The sequence below is a fragment of the Rattus norvegicus genome, chromosome 9 (genome assembly GCF_021556685.1).
Source record: "Rattus norvegicus strain SHRSP/BbbUtx chromosome 9, alternate assembly SHRSP_T2T, whole genome shotgun sequence".
Lineage (NCBI taxonomy): Eukaryota > Metazoa > Chordata > Mammalia > Rodentia > Muridae > Rattus > Rattus norvegicus.
Window position 1 is genome coordinate 17,413,849 of NC_141542.1, and position 25,459 is coordinate 17,439,307.

The 25,459-nt window shown below is 40.0% G+C and overlaps 1 long non-coding RNA gene across 1 annotated transcript; it reads left to right on the forward strand.

Moving 5' to 3' along the window:
- The first annotated feature begins 19,287 nt into the window (after window positions 1-19,287).
- On the forward strand, window positions 19,288-24,851 carry LOC148003364 (uncharacterized). Its single transcript, XR_015629331.1, has 3 exons — window positions 19,288-19,538; window positions 21,693-21,777; window positions 22,826-24,851. It is a non-coding gene; the product is annotated as an uncharacterized LOC148003364 (long non-coding RNA).
- The last annotated feature ends 608 nt before the right edge of the window (window positions 24,852-25,459 follow it).

Sequence of the window (25,459 nt, forward strand, 5' to 3'; positions counted from 1 at the left end):
TGAAGATTGAGAGCTTATCCATAGTCACACATTTAAGTTCTAGCGGGACGATGCCTGCATCATCAAGATACTGAGAACCCAACGCAGGCCTTCGAGATTTAAGAAGAAACACACAGACTCCGGTCACTCATGTTTCAAGAAAATGAATGGCAAAGCTTTTACTGGGTACACAGAATATATACCCCAACCACTGAGTGGAAGCACAGTGGAGAAACAGAAAGTGAAACAAAAGCTGAGATCAAGAGATCTAGCCTTCAGATGTTAGCTAACCCCTAGGCCAGACAGGAAGGCCAGGTTGTTCCTTCAAGAGAACAAAGTCTTTCATCTTTATTGTTTTAGGATGTGCTATATCTATTCCTAATGACTCCAGGACTTTAATCGTGAAGGCATCTTGAATTTTGTAAAATGCTTTTTTTTTTTTTGACAAATATCCAGGTTATTATGTGATGTTTTTTTCTGCTTAAATTTTATTTACACGATAATGAAAGGTAAAAGTTTTAAAGTTACCCCCCTAGACACAAAGTTTAGAGCAGAAGAAACAGGTTAGGCCTCAGAATTGTATGTTCCAGGAAGCCCCTCCTAGGGCTATAGAATAGGTAATTACATCTGCTGGTTCAAGCAGCTTCTCCCAGGAACTAGTGGACCATAAAGTTAAACAATCTTGAGAAGCAGGAAGCAGCTTCTCCTAGGAAACTATCTTGAGAAACAGAGAGTTTCTCCTTGTGATTTTTCACTGGTATTCTCCACACTTTCCAATGACGCCATCCCTGCCCCCTCGGGTTGTGGTTTCTCCCTTTAAATACCCTTTCTCCCAGCCCCTCGTCGTCAAACTCCACTGCCCCTGCGTGGGATACAAGTCTCGACCCCAGTGCACTGGTTCCTATCAATAAACCTCATGTGATTACAGCAAAGATGGTCTTGTGTGAGTTCTTGGGGGGGTCGTGTCATCCCGAGACTTGAGTGAGGGTCTCCCCGTTTCGGGGGTCTTTCAATATATTACACTTTCTGAATTGTTATTCACACCTTGCAGCTCTGAAATGAAGCCCACTCAGTAATGATCTTAATCTTCTTAATATGTTCACTGAATTTGGTAGCAAAGACTTTTGTTGTTGTAAATACGTTATTATTATTATTATTATTATTATTATTATTATTATTATTATTATTATTATTATTATTTACTTATTCACTTTACTTCCTGCTCACTGCCACCCGCCCGGTCACCCCCACTTCCACAATCTTTTCCCCATCCTTCCTTCCCTTCTTCTTTGAGTCAGAGGAGGGGCCTGGGTACACCCCAAACTATGCTATTCCTGAACACCAGAATAAGACTCAGCAGCTCTTCATGACATGACGCTTTCATGCTTCAAAACCAGTACCGCCTGGGTGACTCTTAAACATTACCAAGTCCAGCTGCAGTTTGAGGTACAACTTTGGCTATCTCTGGAACATAGCTTCTTTGTGCTCTCAGACAACACTTTTCAGAAGATTTCACCTCCGATGAGTCTGGTCTCTTAGTCACAACTAATTTCTTAGCTCCAGCTAACCAGCATCAATTGTCCCAGTAGTCCTTTCTATTTTTGACTCTATAGCCAGAGCCTAATGGCCAAAGTTGCCAAGTTCTGCTGCTTGCTGGAGCTGGAACATGGCCCCTTTCCATTACATTATCACTAACTTTTTGTTTTCCAACCCTTTCAGTGCCTGAGCTTGACTATCCTGGATCTTGCTCTGTAGATCGACCTTGAACTCAGAAATCTGCATGCCTGTTTTCTGGGATTAAACCTGTAAGATTCAAACTTAAGAACAAAGGCTGCCTTAGGCAAACACCAGGTAGAATTTAGGCCAACACCCTGTTCCAGGAAAAGAGCTAGTCGCCCTTAGCAGGGGTCCTTCACCACCAGCTCTGCATGCCAAAACTATTTCCCCACCAAAGGCCTCCAATGAATTCAAAGGACAATAGGTGATTACCAATGAATTCAAAAAGTAATAGGCCCCACCAAAGAGAAATAACCAACTCATGCTCTAACCTAAAGCCTATACTCTGAAACAGTATAAAGGGTGTGGGCCTTTGTTCTTCTGGGTCACCTCTATCCCAACTACAGGGTCACCTCAGTGTACTGGATTATTAAACCTCTTCTTTATTGCATCGACCTCCATCTCCGTGTTTCCCTGAGTGGGACCTCCTGGATGTAGGATTGAGTCCTACATCTTTAAGGTTAGTATATAATTTTAAGAAGTAAGTATTTTATTTATGTTTCAGAAAAGATCTTGATATTTAAAGGAGACTAATATCAAATTCATTATGCAGCTGAGGCTGACCTCAAACTTAGTGCAATTCTGCTTCAGTTTCGTAAAGGTCAGGTATTTTTTTTTCAATTTAATTTTATTTGTTTACTCACTTTACATCCCAATATCATCCCCCCTCTCCTCCTAGCACCTCCTCATACTTATCTTACCTCCTTTCTTCCCCTTTTCCTGTGGGAAGATGGAACTTCCTTCTTGATATCACAGTCCCTCTCCAACAGAATATCAAATCACTGCAAGGCTAGGTGTATACGCTCCCACTGAAGCCACACACAGCAGCCCAGTTAGGGGAACAGGATCCATAGGCAGGTATGTAACAGATTTCAGGATAGTCCCTGCTCCAGTTGTTGGGGAACTTGCATGAAGACCAAGCTGCGCATCTGCTACAGATTTCTAGGGGGCATAGTTCCCAGCCCATTTTTGGTCTTTGGTTGTTGGTTGAGTTTCTGGGAGCTCCACAAGGTCCAGGTTAGTTGACTCTATTGTTCTTCTTGTCAAGTTCCTGTTCTCTTCAGGTCTCCCAATTTCTCCTCCAACTCTCCCATTACTCGCTGATCTCCACGTAATATTGGACTGTGAGTCTCTGCATCTCTTTCCATTGAATGATGGGTGAAGCGTCTCAGAGGACATATAGCTAAACTCATGCCTGCAAGCATAACAGAGTATCATTAATAGTGTCAAGGATTGGTTCTTGACCATGGGATGTGTCTCAATCACAGTAATCATTTACACAATGGAAAACATAAGTTTAGTGGTGCTACACTGGCTCAGTCACTTGGGGAGGCAGGATGCAGGAAGTTCACTTAGCTTACCCCATGCAACCGCTGGGCAGGTGTCAGGCTATAGGGCAGTTGCAAGACACAGCTCCAGGGTGGGGAAAGCACAGTCTGAGGCTCAGGACACAGCCAGAGCTGGCTCAGGGGTTCCCAGGCCTGCAAAGGCTGGGTCTGTCCGGTTCTCAGGCTGTTGGGCATCCTGGCACTGCTGGAGGTTATAGAAGAGCTAAGAACGAAGTCCCTCCTCTACCCACAACTGGACCTAGCCAGGGTCAAACGAGAGAAGAGAGGGGCTCCTGCTACTCCCAAGGGGATAGTCCTTGACTTGAAGGTGGTGGGCTGTATGCTTGGTAGTCGCTTGGCTGTGTCTAGGAGTGCAGAGAGGCCTTCTACAGGAGATTAGACTGTGACTCTGTAGGCGAAGGCCTTTTCTGTGGCTCCCAAAGTGAATCCCAATGAGAAGAGGCAATCTATGAATATAAGACAGTTATTGCCATGACAGAAGGTGGATGAGTAAAACTGTACCCCACATCTCAGGGTGGGACCAAGATTAAATACCTATTGCAGAGAAAAGTGTCTGGAAAGGAAAAGTTATTGGCCAAACCTCCAGGCCTCAGGTACCTCATTATAATGGAGATCTGTCTTGAACCTATGTGACCTCTGGTCCTCTACCTGTGGAGGGGCTTGGAGCCTTAGCTCAACCAGGAACCAGGGTGCCTTTCCCAGTCCCACAGTATACTACTCAGCTATTAACAACAAGGACATTATGAGTTTTGTGGGCAAATGGATAGAACTAGAAAATATCATCCTGAGTGAAGTAACCCAGACCCAAAAGGTCATTCATAGTATGTAGTAACTTATAAGTGGATATTAGATGTAATGTACAGGATAACCTTGGTATAATTCACAGACCCAAAGAAGCCACGAGACAATGTGGGCACACTGGACGATGGTCGCATCTTTCACAGAAGGGTAAATAAAATAGGTATTGGAAGTAAGTGGAGGGAGTGAACGAGGTAAGAAGGGTTGGGGGGAGGAGTGAAGTGGGGGGTTCAGTTCTAGGGAGAACAGGGGAAAGCAAACATAAATTGTAGGTGGGTGAGGGGACAATCTCAGGGCATGCCAGAGATTTGAATGGGGCTGGGGAGTGCCAAAGTGTCTATGGAGTGACTGTAGTTGAGACTCCTAGCACTAGGGGATAGGGATACTGAAGTAGGCACTTTCTGTAGCCAGACAGGACTCCTACTAGTAGAGAGTTATGGATCATAATCAACCCACACAATTTTTGACCCAAAACGTGTCCTGTCTATAAGATGAGCTGGGACAAAGATAAAGCAGAGATGGAGGGATTGTTCAAGCAATAGAGGATGCACATTTTTAACAATAAACCAATAAAAATCACTTTTTTCTCCTTTAATTTTGAATCATATTGAATAAGTGGATGAACTAAAATGTCTTCTGGTATTCTAGTAGGCTTAATTTGCATACAGATTTCAAATAATTGTGTTCAATCATATAAACCCCACTTAATAGTTTTCATTCACAGAATAAAGTCCTGTGAAGTTGTACTGTGTAATTTGTTTGTTTGTAATACTGAAAAGATATTCAATGATTAAGACCTATTGCTTTGTAAGCATGAGCATAAGAGTTTGAATCCCTAGCACTCATGTAAAAAGCTAGGAAGGGCTGTGTCTTCCAGTTTCCCCAGTGTTGATATCAGTTGTGGTGGTTCGAAGTGATAGTGTTCATTTGCTAGCTAGTCTAACAAAAAGGCAAACTTACTGTTCCGTGAGAGTCCTTATCTCATATCAATAAGGCAAAGGTTTAAAGAGAAAGACATGGAATATTGATCTAAACATTGGCTTGTGTGCTGATATATTTACATATTCACAGGTACCACACAAATATATAGCACTCATCCACAAAATGTATTTTTGTGTACCCTGGCTTCCTTACTATTTCTTCTAGAGTGTAAAATCACTGATCATTGGAATTTTGCCTCCTGTAATTACTATCTTTTTTTCCTTTTTTTATGCAGGTATTCTCTGAGTATCCCTGACTGTTCGAGAAGTCACTTTGAAGACTTGGGGATCTGTGTGTCTCTACCTCTTGTGTGATAAAATCAAAGTTGTGCCCCAAAAGAAGCTTGACTTATTCCCATTTCTTTATAGACACCTTTGAATGACAGTATCAATCACTGAACCTGAAGCTAATAAATTCAGCTAGATTGCTGAGCCAAGGATCTTCTGAGGTTTATTTATTTTCTCTCTACCATTTCTGAGGTGATTGATTATGTTGAGGCCTGTCATACCCATCTGTAATGGATATTCCTGGTTGTCAACTTGACTACATCTGGAATAAGCTACAATATAGAATTGGAGGGCTCACATGTGATCCAGATCCTGAGGCTGGAAGACACAAGTTTCTGACCTGGAGATTTTGAGGCATTATGGCTATGGAAAGCATAGGCCCAGGCAAGAGAGTACATGTCTTTAAACCTAAGGAGATCTCTGAGTTCAAGGTCAGTCTGGTAGTACACACCTTTAATCTGAACCACACCTTCTGCTGGAGACTTACATAAGGACATTGGAAGACAAAAGATTCTCTCTTCTTCACTGCTTCTATTTACTTGCCAGCATGTCTCTTGGAATCTACTTCTACAGAAGACCAGCTGAAACAACTAGCCTTGTGGGACTGAGCAACAACTAGATTCTTGGACTTCCCATTCACAGCTGACCATTGTTGGGGGGTTGGACTACAATAAGTCACCATAATAAATACCCTCAATATAGAAAGACATTCCATATGTTCTGTGGCTCTAGAGAACCCTGACTAATACACCATCTTTTTATGGTTCTCGACAACATAACCATAAGGCCATAAATACCTACATGGTCCTTTGTAGAACTAGTTCATCGCCATACTTGGCCTTGAATGTGGGCATAAGGTGATATATGTGCCCTCTGGCCCTATGACTGCTGCATTAATTAGGCAGTGTGAACTTGTGGACACCAAGTATAGAGAGTTAAAGTGGTCCCAGGAAGAAACGGTAAGGATGGAAAAGTAGGAAATTATATATAATTCATAAATAAACAATATTAGAAGGAGATTACATGAGGTTATAGAATTGCTAGGATAAAGAAATTAAAATTAGAGAATTAAAAGATGATGTAGAAGCATCTAAAATGTTAATAATCTGTTTTTCTAGCTGTTTGAAGAATTGGAAATAATAATGCCTGGAAATAACAGAGAGCTGTTTTACTTACATAAATTCAAAACTTAGTAAGAAATTATTTTAATTATAGTGAAAGACCCTCAGATTGAGGAGACACTTGTTCAGGTCCTGAGGACACCCACCACCCCACAAACACTCGGGACTCAGTCTTGATGTAAAAACAAGAGGTTTACTTTGAGATACCAATGCACTGGGGCTGAACATGGTCCTCATGCAGGAGGGATGTGAAGAGACTCAAGCAGCAGAAATGTACAGCTTAAATAGTCATTTAGGATTACACAGTTTCATTAGCTCAGCTATTTTGGTGCCAAGGATAACTGACTAGGCAGATGTTTCTCATCCTGGAGTTCCTGGGACAAGCCTGCAACTATATCAATGCAGCCATTTCAATACCAAGGACCTCTGACTTGATATATGTTTTCCTGTCCTGGGATTCCCAGGAGAAGGACCTAGGATATCTGACATGGCAGACGTTTTTCTCCTGGAGTTCCCAGGACAAGGCTATAGCTATGTCAGCGCAGCTATGTCAGTTCCAAGGACATCTAACTTGATAAAGATTTTCCTGTCCTGGGGCACAATCTATAGTGGTCAGTCAGCTTCCTGGAGATGTTCCTGCCTTGTAATTTGCCCGGCAGTAAGTACGATCTATACTATCTGTTCTTATGGTCGGGCAGCTTCCTAGAGAGTGGGTAGGAATGTGCTTTCTGTACTTTCTGGTCTATTGTCTAACATCTAGGGGCTAAGCAAGGGCCAACTTAAAAGATTCTCATTCTTAAGAAATAGCTGCACTAATATCAAATTGGGATCTTTCATGCCCCCATTTTCTCTTGTGCCAAGTTCTAATCATGGAACTTCTGAATCTAGGTCCTCTAGGGCAAGAGCTTGGTACTGTTGTCTCAATACTAATAATTGTAAAGCACTAATTCTCTCTCTAATAAAAGTCACCAGCCTATTTAATATATATGGTCTAAAGGTTAGAAGTAACAAAAGAATTATTAGGGGTCCCATTAGGGTAGAAACTAGGGTATTCAACCACGGGGACCAGGTGAACCAGTCTTTAAACCATCTTCAATTTGCTTTGTTTTTCTCTCTCTCTGTCTAGTCACTAGTATCTGGCATCAGGATCCTAACAGTTCAGTACATCTTTATAAGGATGGTATAACAGTCTAGTCACTATCTGAACTAACACACAAAAGTCACGACTGTCTTTTAGAACTTTTAAACTTATATAGGTTGTGATCCCTGAGGCACAGGCCCAAGAAGTGTTAGGAGTACTAACATATGTAATGTCTTTATAGTAAGGGGGTTACATCATTTGCAATAGAAATTATATACCTACGTTTGAGGGCCCTATCTCGATAGAACCCAGGGCAAACATAAAATTCTTGTTTCTAAAGTACACTCTTCAAGTGAGCATTATAGGAACCCCCTAGTCACATCTCTGATGTATTAATTTATCTGATGTGCAAGTCTAGGGAGCTTTTAAAAATCTGAGTGTCCCTCGAGGTCCCAGCCCCCCCCCCCATCCCTCCCAACAGCTAGTACGCAGCTGGTGAGGGCTGACACTTGACAGCTGTCAGGGTGGTCAGCAGCACCATGTACAGTCCTCTCCAGCAAGGCTTAAGTGCCTGGACCCGATGTCATCGTACGTGGACAGAGTCTCTGCCCTGGAACTGGTGAGATGTCTCAGGGGTCCCCGGGCATAGAATGCTGTCAGCTGTGACTAGACTTCTTTTTGTATCACCTGTAGGTCTTTTAGCCTGGCATACAAATGATTATTATTATGACATGTTGGTTCAATAACATCATCTAATATAGTCAGAGGAGCTGAGGTCCCATATAAGATCTCAAAGGGGGTAAGGCTGAATCTGGAAGGGGTATTTCTTGCTCTGAAGAGAGCAAAAGGGAAGGAGTGCCACCCAGTCTGTGCCAGTCTCCATGGACAATTTGGTCAGGGTCTCTTTTAGAGTTTTATTTATTTTTTTCTGTCTGTCTTGAACTTTGAGGTCTGTAGATGTAATGTAATTTTTAATCGACCTCTAAATACCTAGCCACACCTGGGCTTACCTTGGCAATGAAAGCAGGGCTGTTATCTGACCCGATTACCTTGGGCACTCTAAATCGGGGGAAGATTTCTTCTAGTATCTTTTTGATGACTATCGAGGCTGTCTCCTCTAGGCAGTTGTTGGCTTCATCAACACATCTAAGAGATGGCAAAGGCATCTGCGCTGATGTGCTGGAGGGGTAGAGGTTTGTCCAATCTAGATGATATTTGTGTTGTCCACCATGGCAGCACCCACTCATCTCTGACCTTCATGAAGAAAACTGTTCTTGTCTGTGGATAAGGTAGCCTCGGCTTTCAGCAGGGGTCGATTTGTCAGGAGGTCTTTCCTCCACCCATGGGCTTCTGCCAGTACTTGATACTCCTGCTGTGGTGGCTGCAGGTCAGGATTGGGCAGCAAGGTGACCAGATTGCCCCAACCAGTGGAGAATCTTGTTCATGTCAGCTAACCAGTGGTCCCATCCTCTGGGACATTCTATCTAAAGGCAAAGTATTTTTGACTTTGGGGTACTCAGCTCAGGCAGAAGAGAACATCTTTCAAATCTAAAATGGTGTACCAAATTCCAGAAGGTGGCAAAGAACTCAGAGTGTAGGGGTTAGGCATAGTAGTGCAGAAGTCAACCACTCTACCACAGTTCAAGTCCTGGATTGGGTAATAATTGTTAGTGCCTGACTGGCAGGAGCAGTGTGTTCTAGGCAGAACAGCACTAAGTCATACATCTCCTAGCATCAGGTACTGTGCACTGAGACAGGTCTTAAGCTCCATATACACAGCCTGCAAATATGCATACACATGGCCTTACCCAGCCACTTCAGCCCATGCAAGCCATTTTGGAGAGCAAATTTCTCATGAGCAAGGGAAAGGGGCAGTCAGGGATGACCATGAACTAGTGGGTTACCCAGCCCACGCCAAGGTCCACTGTTCTTCCGGTAGTCCACGAGTATTGTTTGTTGTCAGTAACCTCTTGAACCCAAGGTCTTTTGATGGACACTGGCCTACTTGGGCATAGGAGCTGGGCCCCTGTGTCCACAAAACACTGAGTGGGCTTCCCCTCTATCCTGGGGCAATCCCTGACTCAGTGTCCTTTTTCCTTATAATAGGCACACTGATCTTTAGCCAGGAATTCTCTTTTGTTGCCAGGTACTCTCTTCCTAGTCTCTCTAACTACTGTGGCCAGTATAAGTTCCTTTCCTGTCTTTTATCTCTCTTTAGCTCTCTAGCTTTTTCTTCTTTCTGTCTCTTTTCTTCCCTAGCTTCCTGCACTTTTTGCCTTCTTTCCTCTTTCTCTTCTTCAGTCTCTCTGTTATAATATCTTCTGCATCTTCTTCTACAGCTATTAGATGCTGTATACACACCCTGAACCACACTTCAATCTTACTTTCTCTGAAGCTTACACTACTCTCTCAGCAACTTAACCCCTCAAGTTTCTGCATCTTTCTCTTCATATTTTTCCCTTACCTTAGCCAAATTGGTGGGGCGTTTTCCAGCCCCTCAGAGACCCACCATTGGAGCCTGGTGATAAACCTGCACACTCCCTACCTTCAGGGGTATTGAAGTCAACAGGCAGGAGTGAGGGCCTTCCATCTGGATCTAGAACATTCCTTCTGGTCTCTAGTAGAATTCTGTATTTCCTCGGTGGTAAAGAGGACCTGTAACAACTACTAACAAGCATCTCAAGTGGGATGGTGAGAAAACAAGAAGAGAGTCTAGAGAATAGAGGTCCTCTAAAGAGGACAAATAGCATTTAGTCACACAGCCAAACCAGGAGACCTTTTTGGGACAAAAAGGCCATTGTAAAAATAAGCACAAGCTTTGTGCTTGTGAAACAGAAAGGCGGCAGCTATCTCTCTGGACTTAGATTTTCCCTCAAGGAATACCTCCCTTCAGTGTCAGGTCAGTGGCTTTGCCTCTCAAGAGAACCAGCCTCGAAAAGGCACTAGACTTCCAGTAGGAACCAATAACAAAAGAATGGAGACATGTTTAGGACCTGGGTGCTAGATCCCAAGCAGCTGACAAAAAAATTGTAACCAGTTCACCTGGGGCTATCAGGACTTTTTCTGTTGCCATTCTTAAGGCAGGAGTCAAAGTTGAACTGGGCTTCCTGCCTCTTACATCTAATAAAGAGATTGTTAACATTGGAGTACTGACCTTCAAAAGAACTACAGCTCTCTCCATGCCTCAGAGTTCCAGGACTGCAGTAGCAGCCCTTTACCAAGCTGCCTCACTGGGTTAAAGGCCCATGGAAAAGAAAACATTAATCCTGACCTTGGCCACAGTCAAAGCCTGAATTCTGAATTCTGACTGGCAAAACAAAGTTCTCTGCAATTTGATGCAGATTTTTTCTGAAACTACTTTAGGGGCTCCTCTGCCCCCCCCCAACCTGGAGCATTTTGACCACAGGGTCAAGAACTGACTACTGAGGGGATAGGATCAGAGGTGCTCTCCATGTCACTGATGACTAATGGGGAAGGTGCCTTAATGTTGGAGACTGACTCCTCTTGCCAGGGGCCAGCCCTGGCATTAGTCTTCTTTCTCGTGTTGGTTCTTCTTGGGGCAGCAGAGGAGGAAGAGCATTGGTGGAGGGTAAGACTTTGTCTTACAAGATATTTAGGGTTGCTGTATGATATTAAGTTTACTTATCTACATCTAAGTTACTATGTTACTGTAGCTGATTTATTTATCTATGTCTAATTCACTAGGCTCTGCTACTGTAACTGACCCTCTTTCTTTGTTCCTCTGAGACCAGAAACAGCAGTCTCTGGCACTTAGCACCTCATTCTAAAACAGCAGGAGATCAAGTAGAGTATTACTTGCTGGAGCCTTTTCTCTTTTGTCCCTAGGCCTTTTGCTTATCAGGCCAGGGGGATGTTTGGAGCAATAAACTTTTATTGAACCAAGAGAAGTGAATAGTGCTTGCAGAAGGAAAAGCTTCTACATAGCCAAATATGTATAAGCATGTATAATTTTACACACAGATTTAATAAATGCACATTTATATTTTTACTCAAATCAGTTAGGTCCAGCTTATATACATTATCATAATTATATTTTTACACACACACATGCAAACATTCTCACAATTGTACTTATATACACATCTATACTTACATATGCATATGGAGTAAAAGTCCAAGCATCAATGCAGAAAGAACTCACTCATTCTGGATGAAAGATGAGCTCCAATCTTTATTACATAGAGAAAGAAATTGCTTCTACCCTTTTAATGCTAAGTAAATTAAACCCAACTTTGTAAGAGAAAAGGCTTGTTCCTTTTAATAAGACTGCATCATTGCTATTAAGAAATGACTTGTTCTGTCCCCTAGTAAGGAAAAACCTGTCTGTTCTTTCTTCACTCTCCAGCTTCTTTTTTTCTCTGCATTCTGCACACTGCTTTCTTATGTTACCTATAGTCTCTAAGTTATTTCTCTCTGCATTTCTTCTTAGCACTTAAAACAGGAATCTTTCCTAAAATGAATCTCTTACAGCCTTGCTTAATAAGGGCGGACCAGTCTCAGATTATATAATAATCTGAGGCTGGCCATCTCAGGATGTTCACCTGCTAGTTATTAGCTTGTCCTGATATGGCTCCCAACATCCTCTCTTGGAATAGGGCCAGCAGATAAGGGGAGGGAGGCAGGCTCCCTCAAAGAAAGTTCCCTTAATGAAAGCTCTCCTTCTGTGAGCAAGTTTTGAAGGTCTGGCCACTGAAAGCAGTGACTGGAATTGTTTTACAGGGCCAAAGGACTCATGATAGTCTTTAAAACAATCACTAACTCCATGTTATCTTTTTGCTGTCAAAACAAATGGCCAGCCTTATCACCTTGAAACTCCTCTTGAAACACCTGAGCTGTGCTGCTGCCCACACACAGCCTGCAGCTTGCTTGCTAACAGGCCTGCTCACCTGCCACCCTTCCTCTAAAAAGGGTGATTAAATTTTCAGTTATAAAGATCAGAGGAAGAAAAAGGCCAATACGGAAGGGGCTGCATCCACTTGCCTGGACCCAGGGGAGGTCCATATAAGCCCGCAAGGGAAAAACCGGAATCCGGCCAGTAGAGGAGTCATGGGTGAGTGCTCACCGGGTGCATGGCCCCTGGGCAGGACTAGAAGTGCCTGCAGCTGGAGGGGCAGAGGATTCTGGAGGTTGGGTAGGCAAAGGGTAGGGGAATAAGGAGGGGGAGAATTAAAGGAGGAACAAATTCTCCCTGCATTAGGATAGACTTCTGGAGGAGCCGGTCGGGAGGGCTCCCCCTCGGAAGTTTGGACTGCCAGAACCTATGGGTCTGGCAGTCGCTGGAGTCAACTAGCCCACCATTTTACCCAAGGAGGTGGTGTTTGAGTTAAATCCTCCCAAACTAGGATGTAGGGCTGCTGATCAGGATGTCCTGTGTGGTCCCTACTGAAAAACAACTTTTCTTAACACTCTTTATAATTTCCATATTAAAAGATCCCTGAGGGGGGCAATCGACATGAAAAGTTGGCCACTCAGAGGCATAGATGGTCTGCCTTGGTCCCTTTTTGACCTCCACTGACAGGATGTATACTCTCTCGCCCTCACCTCTCCCCAGTGGTCTAGGGGGAGACTTGGGGAGGGGGAGTAATCTTCTGACCCATTGTTCCAAAATACACAAGGATGAGGACAGAGACAAACAGATAAGAGACACAAAGATCCATAAGACACCGGCTGTTTCTACTTCTTAACAAACTTGACAGAGACAGAGTCTTAGAAGGCAGATGCCTGAAGGAAGCTTTTGACAACAGAAACAACTGATCAGGTTTGCACCCAACAAACCTTACTCTGGAGGCTACCAGGCATCCCTGGTCCTTCCCAGACCCTGGGGCATCCCCTAGGTCGGCAGCCTGAGATCCCGTAGTACATCTACCGATATCAGGATATCAGTCCAAATGCTCTTACAAGCACCTGAACAGCTGCAACAGAACTTCCTTACTGAGTCCGGATGCACAGACAGAAAAACAGAACAGCTGCTACTACAAAATGCAGCCTGAGCGCTCTCAGAAGTGCTCAAGCGGCTACTACAGAATGCAGCTTACAGAACAAGGCTGAACACTCCCATGACTGACCGGCAATTAGAGAACTAGGACACATAAACAAAAAGATAGAACAGTTAAAGGTGCCACCTTACCTCCAAGAGCGGTCTCGGTGTTGAGGGGTGGTCATAAATCCCAGACGAGCCCCCAAATGAAAGACCCTCAGATTGAGGAGACTCTCGCTCTGATCCTGAGGACACCCAACACCTCACACACACTCGGGACTCAGTCTTGATGTAAAAACAAGAGGTTTACTTTGGGATACCAATGCATTGGGGCTCAACACAGTCCTCACTCAGGAGGGATGTGAAGAGACTCGAACAGCAGAAATGTACAGCTTAAATAGTCATTTAGGATTACACAGTTTCATTAGCTCGGCCTTTCAGTGCCAAGGATAACTGACTAGGCAGATGTTTCTCATCCTGGAGTTCCTGGGACAAGGCCGCAACCATATCAACATAGCCATTTCAATACCAAGGACCTCTGACTTGATATATGTTTTCCTGTCCTGGGGTTCCCAGGAGAAGGACCTAGGATATCTGACATGGCAGACGTTTCTCTCCTGGAGTTCCCAGGACAAGGCTATAGCTATGTCAGCGCAGCTATGTCAGTACCAAGGACATCTAACTTGATATAGGTTTTCCCATCCTGGGGCACAATCTATAGTGGTCAGTCAGCTTCCTGGAGATGTTTCCTGCCTTGTAATTTCCCTGCAGTAAATACAATCTATACTATCTGTTCTTATGGTTGGGCAGCTTCCTAGAGAGTGGGTAGGAATGTGCTTTCTGTACTTTCTGGTCTATTGTCTAACATCTAGGGGCTAAGCAAGGGCCAACTTAAAAGATTCTCATTCTTAAGAAATAGCTGCACTAATATCAAATGGGGATCTTTCAATAGTAGTCTGTTATCTTTCTACTTTTACATTAAAATAGTTATTAATGACTGCTAAATGCCATACCCAGAAACACAAGAACTGTGCCCCACTACCTGTGAAGAATAGGTTGTGTAAACCTTTAAGGAAATGTGCTTTTGCTCTGAGTTTAGTTCTGCTCTAAGGAAATGGGGATTGAGACTATTGATCAGCGACTCGCAGAATTTATGTAAATTTAAGAAAATTTCATAATTATTAACAGTTATGAAAGCTTTGATGATGTAGCTTTAGTGAATAAAAGACTGGGTTCAGGGTCTCTCTGATCCTTAATCTGCAGAATGATTGAGCTGAAGAATAAAGAATATTGAGAAATATCAGGGAACAGAGTGAATACCTTAACTAGCAGCTTGAATCTACTACTGACTCTGAGTCATTCTTGAATCAGTGCAGTTCCCATTCTTGTTTTTCTAAGGATCCTTCTCATGTGGATGTTGGACCTTGGGACCTCAGTAGGACTGAAGTATAATCATCATGACTCTGCTATATGATTCATGACTATGCTATACAATTAGAAAGACTATAACTCAATATACCATGGAAATATATAACTATCCATGTTAATGCTTTGCAGAAATTTCATAGTAGCTATATTCTACCTGGGTACACAACCATAGATGGGTACAGCATGAAATGTAAAATGTACCATTTACATCAGATAAAAAAAACTCAGTTATAATATTTTTAAGAAAATGAGCACAAGTCATAATGATATTTAATAAAACAAATCAGAGTTAGAGAAAATATCAGTTGCTTATTTTGTAAATAATAGATTTATATAGCCACATGAAGAAATACACACACACACACACACACACACACACACACACATATACAAACATAGAGAGAATGGATAGAAAGAAATATACATGAATCTAGTGAATATAGTAAAGACAGATGACATTTCAAATTATTTTTATAATCTGATAAATATTTACAATATTTAAATTCCAATTAATTTATTTAATATCATTTAAAATATTTTTAAATTTAAAATTTAATTTATTTAAAATATTTTAATAATTTAAAATATAATTTCAGAATTATTACATTTTTAATTAATAAACTAATTTTCTTTCAAAGAAATAAATGTTAATATTTAAAGTCAAACAGTGAGGAAAAAATCAGTCTTGGGGAAGCAATTATAGCTATTTTGTCAAATGTTGATGGCATGATTAATAATCTTTTTACTGTCAATATAAAAACATAATTTTAGGACATTTACTTTGTGTACATCAAGTGGGAACCATGAGAGGTGATAGATTATTCATTTTCTTAACTCTAGCACCCATTTCAATGTGTTTATCAAAATATCCTCCATTATGACAATAGAAGCTTTATTCTTAATAGTCAGAGATTGTTAATAATCCAGGTGTTCCTCAAAGAGTGGATACAGAAAATGTGGTTCATTTACACAATTGAAACAATTAACCTCTTAAAAATGAGGATATTATGAATATTACTGGTAAATGAATGAAACAAAAAAATGTCATCCCGACTGAGTAACCCATACTCAAAATGACAGGCGTGGTATGTACTCAGTGATAGCGGTATATTAGACAAAAAGTACAGCGTACTCATAATGAAACCCACAATTCTTAAGTAGTTTAACAAGAATGAAGGCCCAAGTGGGGATGCTTGAAACCTACTTGGAAGGGGAAACAAATTAACCATGAGAGGCAGCAGGAGGAATAGAAAGGAATGGGAGAGGAAAAGAGGGCAGGATCAGTTCTCAAGCTATCAGGACAGAAGACCAGAGTGCCAGGAGAATGAATGGAAATATGTAGCTGCTGTGAATGGGGAGAGGAGAGAACCTCTAGAAAGTACCAGAGACCTGGGATTTGAGTGACTTCCAGGGTCAGACCTTAGCTGAAATTCCCAATGGTGGGGAGTCTGAAGAGACCACATCCAGTAGATAGACACTGCCCCCAATGTTGGGCAGCCCACCTCAAAAATTTTGACCCAGAATTGTTACTGTCTAAAAGAAATACAGAGACAGAAATGGAGCAGAGATTGAAGGAAAGGACATCAAGTGACCCACTGAACTTGGAATTTATTTCATGGCTGAGTACCAAACCCTGACACTATTACTGAGGGTATGTTTTGATTGCACATAGCAGCCTTGCAAGGCTGGCTGTTCTCTGTGAGGCTCTACCTGCAGCTGACTGAAACAGATGCAGAAACTTACAGCCAATATTGGAATGGAGTTGGGGGAAGCATTAAAACAACTGAAAAGGATAGCAACCTCATAGTATGACCAATATTGCCAATAACCTGGACCCCTGAGAGCTTACAAGAGATTAAACCACCAACCAATCACTGATTAGCATGGGCTGGTTACAGTCCCTGAAACACATGTAGCAGGGCTGCCTTGTCTGTCCGCAGTGGGAGAGGATGTGCCTAATCCTATAGAGACTTGATGTCCCCAGGAAGGGGGAGGCTGTAGCTGGGGTGAGGTAAGGTTCGGTGGGGTGGGTAGCTCTTGCTGGGTAGGAGAACTTCATCTATGAGACAAAGGGCGGGGGCGGGGCAGGATGAATTGAAGAATTCTGGGAGGCAGTAATGGCAGGGGGAACAGCTTTGGAATAAAAATTAAAAAGTAATTTGAGTCCTGAGTGCAGTGGTGTTTACAATTCCAAACACAAGTGTACTGCCACATTTTAAAGATTAAAATCAAAATGTTTTAGGAGCTAATGTTTTCTATTTATTTATGTGTAAGAGTGTGTGTGTGTGTGTGTGTGTGTGTGTGTGTGTGTGTGTGTGTGAACGCACATGCACATTTGTGCTTATAGTGGGAGTGTGCTTTTCTGTGTACTCTAGCAAATGTGGTGTTCAGAGTATGACTGTAGGTGAAAGTCCTTATTACTCTTGTGTTTGCCAGTGCTCACACAAGGCCATGTGGACCATGAGCTCCCAGGAGTTCTCCCATTTGTACATCATCTTACCATAGGAGTACAAATATCGCAAATACAGCCACATGTTTCTGTATTTTACTGGGTCAACAGGATTTATACTCAGAATCCATGTTTGCCTAACAAGCCTTTATCCATTAAGGCATCAAACCAACATCAAACAATAAGCATTTAATGCATTCGTCAGAGGGGTTGTCTCCGCTTTCACACTTCTGCATTTATGTACCATAGCAGGATAGTAGGTTATATTCTGATTGTGAGTTTAGTTTTTAATGGCTGAGCCATCTCTCCAGCCCAACTAGGTTACATTCTGGAACTATAGATCTCCCAATTTATAGTAATTCTTTATTGGGGCATTGTTTCACTGATAATTTCTACTTTGTGTAGTTGATAAACATGTTTAATTTGCAATCTTTCCATGTATTTACTTATTGTATAAAATATGAGATTTGTCAACAAAGTTGTCTCAGCTTATGTACCTGGACATCTAGCTATCCTTCAAATTTATTATATCTCTCTCTATATTTCACACAAAAGTTGTTTAGAGCTAATCACACAGGTCCCTTAAATCATAAACATCATTGCAACATTTATCAGCCCAATTGCAGGTGATGCTTTAGAAGTGTGAACCCAGAGTCTGTTTTCCCTGTCCTATTTATTGGATTCATCTAACAACCACCTTAGTTATTAACAATTTTATGTAGATGTCATAAGCTATAAAGGCATGTTGCAAGTATATAGCAGACTCTTATGAATTGCATCATAGATGTACTCCATATCTGTGTAGAACACCATAATTTTAAATCCAATAATAATGGACAGACTTAGAAATAAACAGGCATTAATTCATCCTACAAATATTTTATATCAACTGAACATGGAGTCTTTGGAATTAAACATTGTACATGTATTATTGACTTTTCTCTTGCTGATAAGTTACCTTACCAGAAGGAACTTAACAGCAAGAAAAGTTTAGTTTTAGTTTACAGTTGGAGAGGAATAGAGCCCACTGTGCTAGAGTAGACATGATACCCCAGAAGCTATCTGGTCACAATTTATACATACACAGGGAAAATAAAGAAGACAATAGGTGCAGCCAAGCATCAAAGCCAACTCAGGTGATATATTTTCTACAACAAGGCCTTCACTTCCTGAAGTTTCTGTATCATTACAAACAGTACCAGAAACTGGGAGAAAATGTTCAAAGGCATGAAATCATAAGAACATTTCTCCTGCAAACTAGCATAGTATGTTTGGACATTCTTAAAATAAAGGTTTCATTCCAGTGGGGGGGTGTACTGGCTGGTTTTGTGTGTCAACTTGACACAAGCTGAAGTTATCACAGAAAGGAGCTTCAGTTGAGGAAATGCCTCCCTGAGACCCATCTGTGAGGCATTTTCTCAACTAGTGATCAAGGCGGAGGCATCCATTGTGGGTGGTGCTGTCCCTGGGCTGGTGGTCTTGGGTTCTATAAGACAGCAAGCTGATCAAGCCAGGGAAAGCGAACCAGTAAGAAACATTCCCCCATGACCTCTGCATCAGCTCCTATTTCCTGATCTACTTGAGTTCCAGTCCTGACTTCCTTTGGTCAAGAAACAGCAATGTGGAATAAGCTGAATAAACCCTTTCCTCCCCAACTTGCTTTTTGGTCATGATGTTTATGCAGGAATAAAAACTCTGACTAAGACAGGTGGTATAGATAGGAAATAAAATAAATATATCATTGAACATTTGAATGTTTGAATTGGCATTTTATACCTCTCAATACACTAAGTTGTCTTTCTTGGGCATTAATATGTTTATAGAGTTATACATTCCCTTTCCTATTGTCTTCCTTCCTTCCTTGCTTTCTTCCTTCCTATCTTTCAAATTTCTTCCTCTCTTCTTGCTTTTTTTTAATTGCTCCATACTCATAGAGGTATATATTAAATACATATATTATACTCTTTAAGATATTATGTCCTCTGTGGTAGTTTGAATATGTTTGGCACAGACAGTGACACTCTTAGGAGGTGTGGCCTTGTTGGAAAAAGTGTCACTGTCAGGGTAGACCATATAACCCTCCACTTAACCATGTAGGAATTGGTCTTCTACTCTTTGCCTACACAGCAAGGTGTAGACCTCTCAGGTTCTCCCAAATCATGCCTGCCTGGATGCTACTATACTCTTGACTTGATTATGGAATGAACTTCTGAACCTGTGAGCCAGCCTCAAACAAATGTGGTCCTTTTGAAGAGATTCCTGACACAGTGTCTTTTCACAGCAGTAAAAAGGTAAGACACAGGGAAACATTATGAAATGAATGCAGCTATGGTCTTTGTTTATATGTAGATTCAAGTTGGCATCAAAGAGATAGGAAAGTAATCAGTTTGTCAGTTCTATTTATATCTTTGCTTTAATTGCTAAAATATGTTAAGTCCAAAAATTTACTGTGTTATTTTCATGTCTTTATTCATTCTAAGTTATAAATGTTCAACCACCCATCCACCATCCATCATCATCATCTTCTTCTTCTCCCTTCTCCTCCTCCTCCTCCTCCTTTCCCACCTCCCCCTCCCTCACCTCTCCTTGAAATTGTGCTTCAGTTCCTAACAATATATCATTTATTATTCTTTGAATCTGAGAAAATGCTTCTGTGGCATTCATATGATTACTTAATACATAAAACACACAATCATACCTCAAAAAGCTTAGCATCAGTAGAATCAGTTATGTTAGTATAAATGAAGTATATGAATAGACTTTTCTAAAGAGAAATAACAAAATATTGCCTTAAATAAATGAAAATAAGTTCAAGACAATATGTTATCATAGAAATTGGAGCAAAAATGGCAAAATCCTTTTTATCTCAGTCTAGTTAGAATTGCAATTTTATAAAAATTGAAAATGTTGTTGAGAATGTGGACCAAAAGAGATTCAATTTTAATTTCATTGGGAAGTTAAGTATTTTGTCACTAAAAACCAGTGATTCCTCTTTCTATTCTTCTGTTTCCTCCTTTTAGTGGTGAGAATGTATACCAGAATCTGTAGGGTTCCCATTTAGCATGGGCATTATCACCAAGCTACATTAACTGTTTTAATTACTTATTACTGCTTATTCATACCAGTGTTTTCTTACTAGCATTATACATACATCTGCAGCTTCTCATGAGAATTTAATTTCACATAAAAAAGTGAAAAAAAGACATATTTTGTGCTACATTCTTGTAAATAAAACCTGAAAGGACAATACAGAGCCAAATTCATGGCACGGAGACATTTTGTAAGAATGATCAGAGGCATGTGACTGTGTTTAAGTACAAGCACATGTGTAAAAAGTCCATTGCTTGAAACTATGAGAATTTAGAATCTTATCAAGGGTACTTTCTTCTTCTGCCATCATTTTCTGTGTGATCAGCACATATGCAGAATGAAAGGTCATTTTTTAAAAACAGGAAGTCAATAGTCACCACAAAATTTATAACGATGACAAATATGAGCTTTTCAAACTGAAAATAGGCAATCTGGCTACAGTTTAACATTTATTATTTGTTATTACAATAAAAATACAAATATAAGAACAAATCATTTAATATATTTAGTTCATAATGTTTATTTCCAGCCATTTTCACAATACCTAAGGAAACTTCAGAAATGTTGAGCAGTCATCCCTTCTTTCTGACTTCTCAAGCCTTCAGTGACTATCAGATGCTGTTCTTTTTCTATACATTTATTGATTTAGATAGTTCATATCAACTGAAAAACTTAGTACTTACAGCATTCTGTGTCTGTATTAGCTATGTAGTGGGAGCATACTTGTTTATTAGACATCCATACTGAGGCCTCAGCTGCGATTTTGTTAATTGAAAAATGACTCATATTCATCATAAGTTTATCAAGGTAGCTAAACTGGGCATACAACTCTAAGCATACAGTTATATCTGTGTCTTTTCTGAAATGGGATTCTAAGCATGTATGAACATACTGGCTTTTTGTTTGTGTGTTTAGTTGTTCTTTTTATACCCAGCCACTTTGCTGAAGTTGTTTATCAGCTTTAGTAGTTCTCTGGTGGAACTTTTGGGATCACTTAAATAAACTATCATATCATCTGCAAATAGTGATACTTTGACTTCTTCTTTTCCGATCTGTATCCCCTTGACCTCCTTTTGTTGTCTGATTGCTCTGGCTAGAACTTCAAGAACTATATTGAATAAGTAGGGAGAGAGTGGGCAGCCTTGTCTAGTCCCTGATTTTAGTGGGATTGCTTCAAGTTTCTCTCCATTTACTTTAATGTTAGCAACTGGTTTGCTGTATATGGCTTTTACTATGTTTAGGTATGGGCCTTGAATTCCTATTCTTTCCAGGACTTTTATCATGAAGGGGTGTTGAATTTTGTCAAATGATTTCTCAGCATCTAATGAAATGATCATGTGGTTTTGTTCTTTCAGTTTGTTTATATAATGGATCACGTTGATGGTTTTTTAAATTCCCTATGAGGCTTAAGAACTTAACAGAAACAATCTTACTTGCAAGGTAATTACTTCGCTGTTTGAACTCCACACTGCCCCCACCCCTATTCTCTGCTATTTATCTTCTCCACTGAACTTTTTCAAAACAATCTTCATTTACACCAAAGTGCACAACATGCTTTCTTCTTCAATAACATTACAGTTTCCTGTGGATGGATGGATCCATATGTTATTATTCACTGAGTTTATACATTGTGACATTGAGCCATGTTGCAATGAAATTGCTGTGCATAACTTTGGTTGAACATATATTAATAGTTTTCTGGGGTGAATAATCAAGTATGAAAAGGTAATCTTTAATGTCAGTTTGTGCTGCATGAAGCACTTTATTAATAATGTAAAAAATGGAGGACAATACAGAGTCAAATTCATGGCATGGAGACATTTTGTAAGAATGATCAGAGGCATGTGACTGTGTTTAAGTACAAGCACATGTGTAAAAAGTCCATTGCTTGAATCTATGAGAATTTAGAGTCTTATCAAAAATCTTGCCTCAAATTCTGTGTCCTGAGCAATAAAGCACATTTCTGTGAAGCACTGAAAATGACTATTTACCTTTAGTGTAATTTACCATTACAGAACACAGATTATGTTGGATTAACTCTTTTCCTTGAGGTATAGAAGCAAAGGATCCCAAATGACAAAAACAAACAAACAAAAACAAAAACAAAAACAAAGTCATACTCAACAGCCTTTACTGAACTGTGGTGTTTTGCTGAGGAGAAATTTCTTTTAAAAAATAACCTTTTAAAGGAGGAAGTGGTGTTTTTGTGTTTCTGCTGTGCAACCACACGGTGGTGGGATGATGTTTCCTCCTCTTGAAATATAGTTTCCTCTTTTGTGAAAGTTGATAAGATTTTATCTTCAGAGTAGGAGAGTAGAATTTGTTCATTTCTCTGCTGTGCGGTTTTTGGAATGTAGACATTCATTTTGTTTTAGAATACATTTTTAATTTTTTTTGAATTTTATAGTGTGTGTAATGTAGTATGTTCTTACTCACCTCCTTTTATTACTGCTCCAATATGTTTTCATATTCTACCCACCCAATACAGCCTCCAATTAGTGCTTATCATACGGTGAAAGCAGGAAAACTTCCAATGAGGATGTACAACCAACCAGTGGTGATAACCCTCCAAAACAAGAGTCTCCTGCCGCAGCTGTCAACAGCAAATGCCTCCTGAGCCCTTCCATGGACCACACTTGTATTTCTATAGGCTAAAAAGCTGCTATCTTTTAAGTATGATATGGCTTTTTTTTGACATATGTAATAGTGAACCCTTGGTTACCTGGAGAACTAGGTTTTCATTTTGGCATACTATATGAAGAAATGGATGGCCCTCCAAAAGCATTTAATTAGAAGTATCTAATTAATACATTATATATTGATTTAGTTATGTACAGGGGCAGAAAATTTGCTAATGATGGTGAAGGGCTCAGTTTTTTTTAATGCAGTATTGTATCTGATTACAGCTAGACTTATTTATTTCTGCATGAACTATAAACTTGGCCATCACTCTTGTGTTCAAATTCTAAAAGATAGACACAATTGAGTAAGCCTATTTGTTATCATCCAATGCAGAAAAACTGTGTAGAATACATGTCTTCAAATTACTGCCTTGGAGATTATTAGTTGTCATGTGGAAAAATGAATTTTTCAATCAATCATGTTAGAAGAGAATGTCAAATAGTACAATGCTTGACAGCATATATGCCAAGATTAATCAGTCTGAGATACATTTCTGAAAATTTCCTGTCATTTCTCAATATAGGCAGCAAAATCAGTCTCTACATATGCTGGCAAATTAATGGATAGTACAGAATGATCTACCAACTAGGCTTTATTGGTTGTGAATACAAATAAAATGGTGTAACTGACAGGGAATATCATTACACTGTATTAAATCATATTACATATTTCCTCACAATGTAAAGTCACTATATTTGTCAACCCAATAGCTTTCTATTATCTGCATGTATCTATCTATCTATCTATCTATCTATCTATCTATCTATCTATCTATCCATCTATTTATCTATCATCTATCTATTTGTCATCTATCTATCATCTCTCTCTCTCTCTCTCTCTCTCTCTCTCTCTCTTTCTCTCTCTCTCTCTACCTACCTACCTACCTACCTATCTAGTATCTGTCATTTTTGTAACATTTGTGTACCTATATGGCATTGAAATAGAAAGAGAATATTTGGGAAAAGGGATGTTATCAAAACAGCATGAATGGTACAGCAATAGTGTGGGGGTTTGGTGTCTGCAGAAAAAAAATGGATCCCTAGGTGGGGTGGTCTCTGGATGGCCTTTTTTCTGTCTCTGTTACACTTTTTGTTGCTGTCTTCCTGCTAGACAGTAACATTTCTGGGATAAAAATTTTGAGATGCATGGGTGGCCGCATCCCTCTACTGGGGGCTGTGCCTATCTATTGGAGATGGTCTCTATGGGTTGTACCTCCCCTTTGTTTGTTATTTAGGCTAAAGTCATCACAATTGGCTCCTGGAAGCATTTCACTTCCCTGGAGTCTGATACTCCCAGTTCCCCATCCTCCTCTGATGCATGTTTCTGTTCAATTTCCTGATATTCTTTTATTGTCTCATGTCCTTTCTAATACATGTTCCTGCCCATACTCCCTCTCCATCCCAGGTCCCTTCCTCCCTGTAGCTCCTGTGATTAGGGTTGGTGGAGGGTTAACCAAAAGGGGGTATCATTTGAAATGTAAATGAATAAATTGATTAATAAAAACTTCAAAAAACAAAACAAGGCATGAATGGAAGTGAGAAAAAGAGTAAGGGTTCATAAATATGAAAAAAAAAGAAAAAAGGAGCACATACAAGCCATTGCTATAGTTTTCTACCATGAACATATACAAAACTATAATATTTCACTTAAATCATCATATTGTGTTGCCTATACCTTTTTTTATCATAAGACAACCTTGCCTGTTCTAGAGTGATCATTTTAATGTGTTTATAGGCAGATTTTTGGTAATCAAAATGATTATATTTAACAGGATTATCCTTATATCTCTGGTTGACAATAGCTTGGAAACCAAAATAAAGGAATTTGATAGCAAGCTTTGATTCTCTTTCATATGACCACCAAGTTATAGGGTTTTTAAACCCTATAAACTCTTGTTTAATGTGCAAAAGCCAACCACCTGCCCAAGTTTTATGTCTATCTCTGAATAAAAATACCCAAAGACAGAAATATATGTATCCTTTGGTGCAGACACATCTGGGATGAAACACTGAGCACTAATCACACACAATGCTTAGAATTTTAATATTTTATGTTGATTATGAACATTTCTTTGCTTTATTCAGAAGATTTTATTGCAATAACCTTAACTAAGACAGGAGAAAATGTTTATACTTTTGGATTAGTATGTGGAGTATCTTAGTACGAATAATGGATTAAATTTTAAAGCTGTCTCATGGCAATTGTTTGAAGACATCATTACATTGACTTTTTTACTCACTAAAAGAAGTGGAGCATGGGAAATGAAAATGTCAACTTGAAGACAAATAATGCTATTTTATTTTATTTCTGCCTGTGACTAAAGTCAAATTGCAAGATATGGATTTTAGCTTGCTAGAAAAAAAACTACTATATTCTGAAGTATAGTAGAATTTAACAAGAGCCTTCTAACATAATCACAAGATATAAGAACATCATTCTA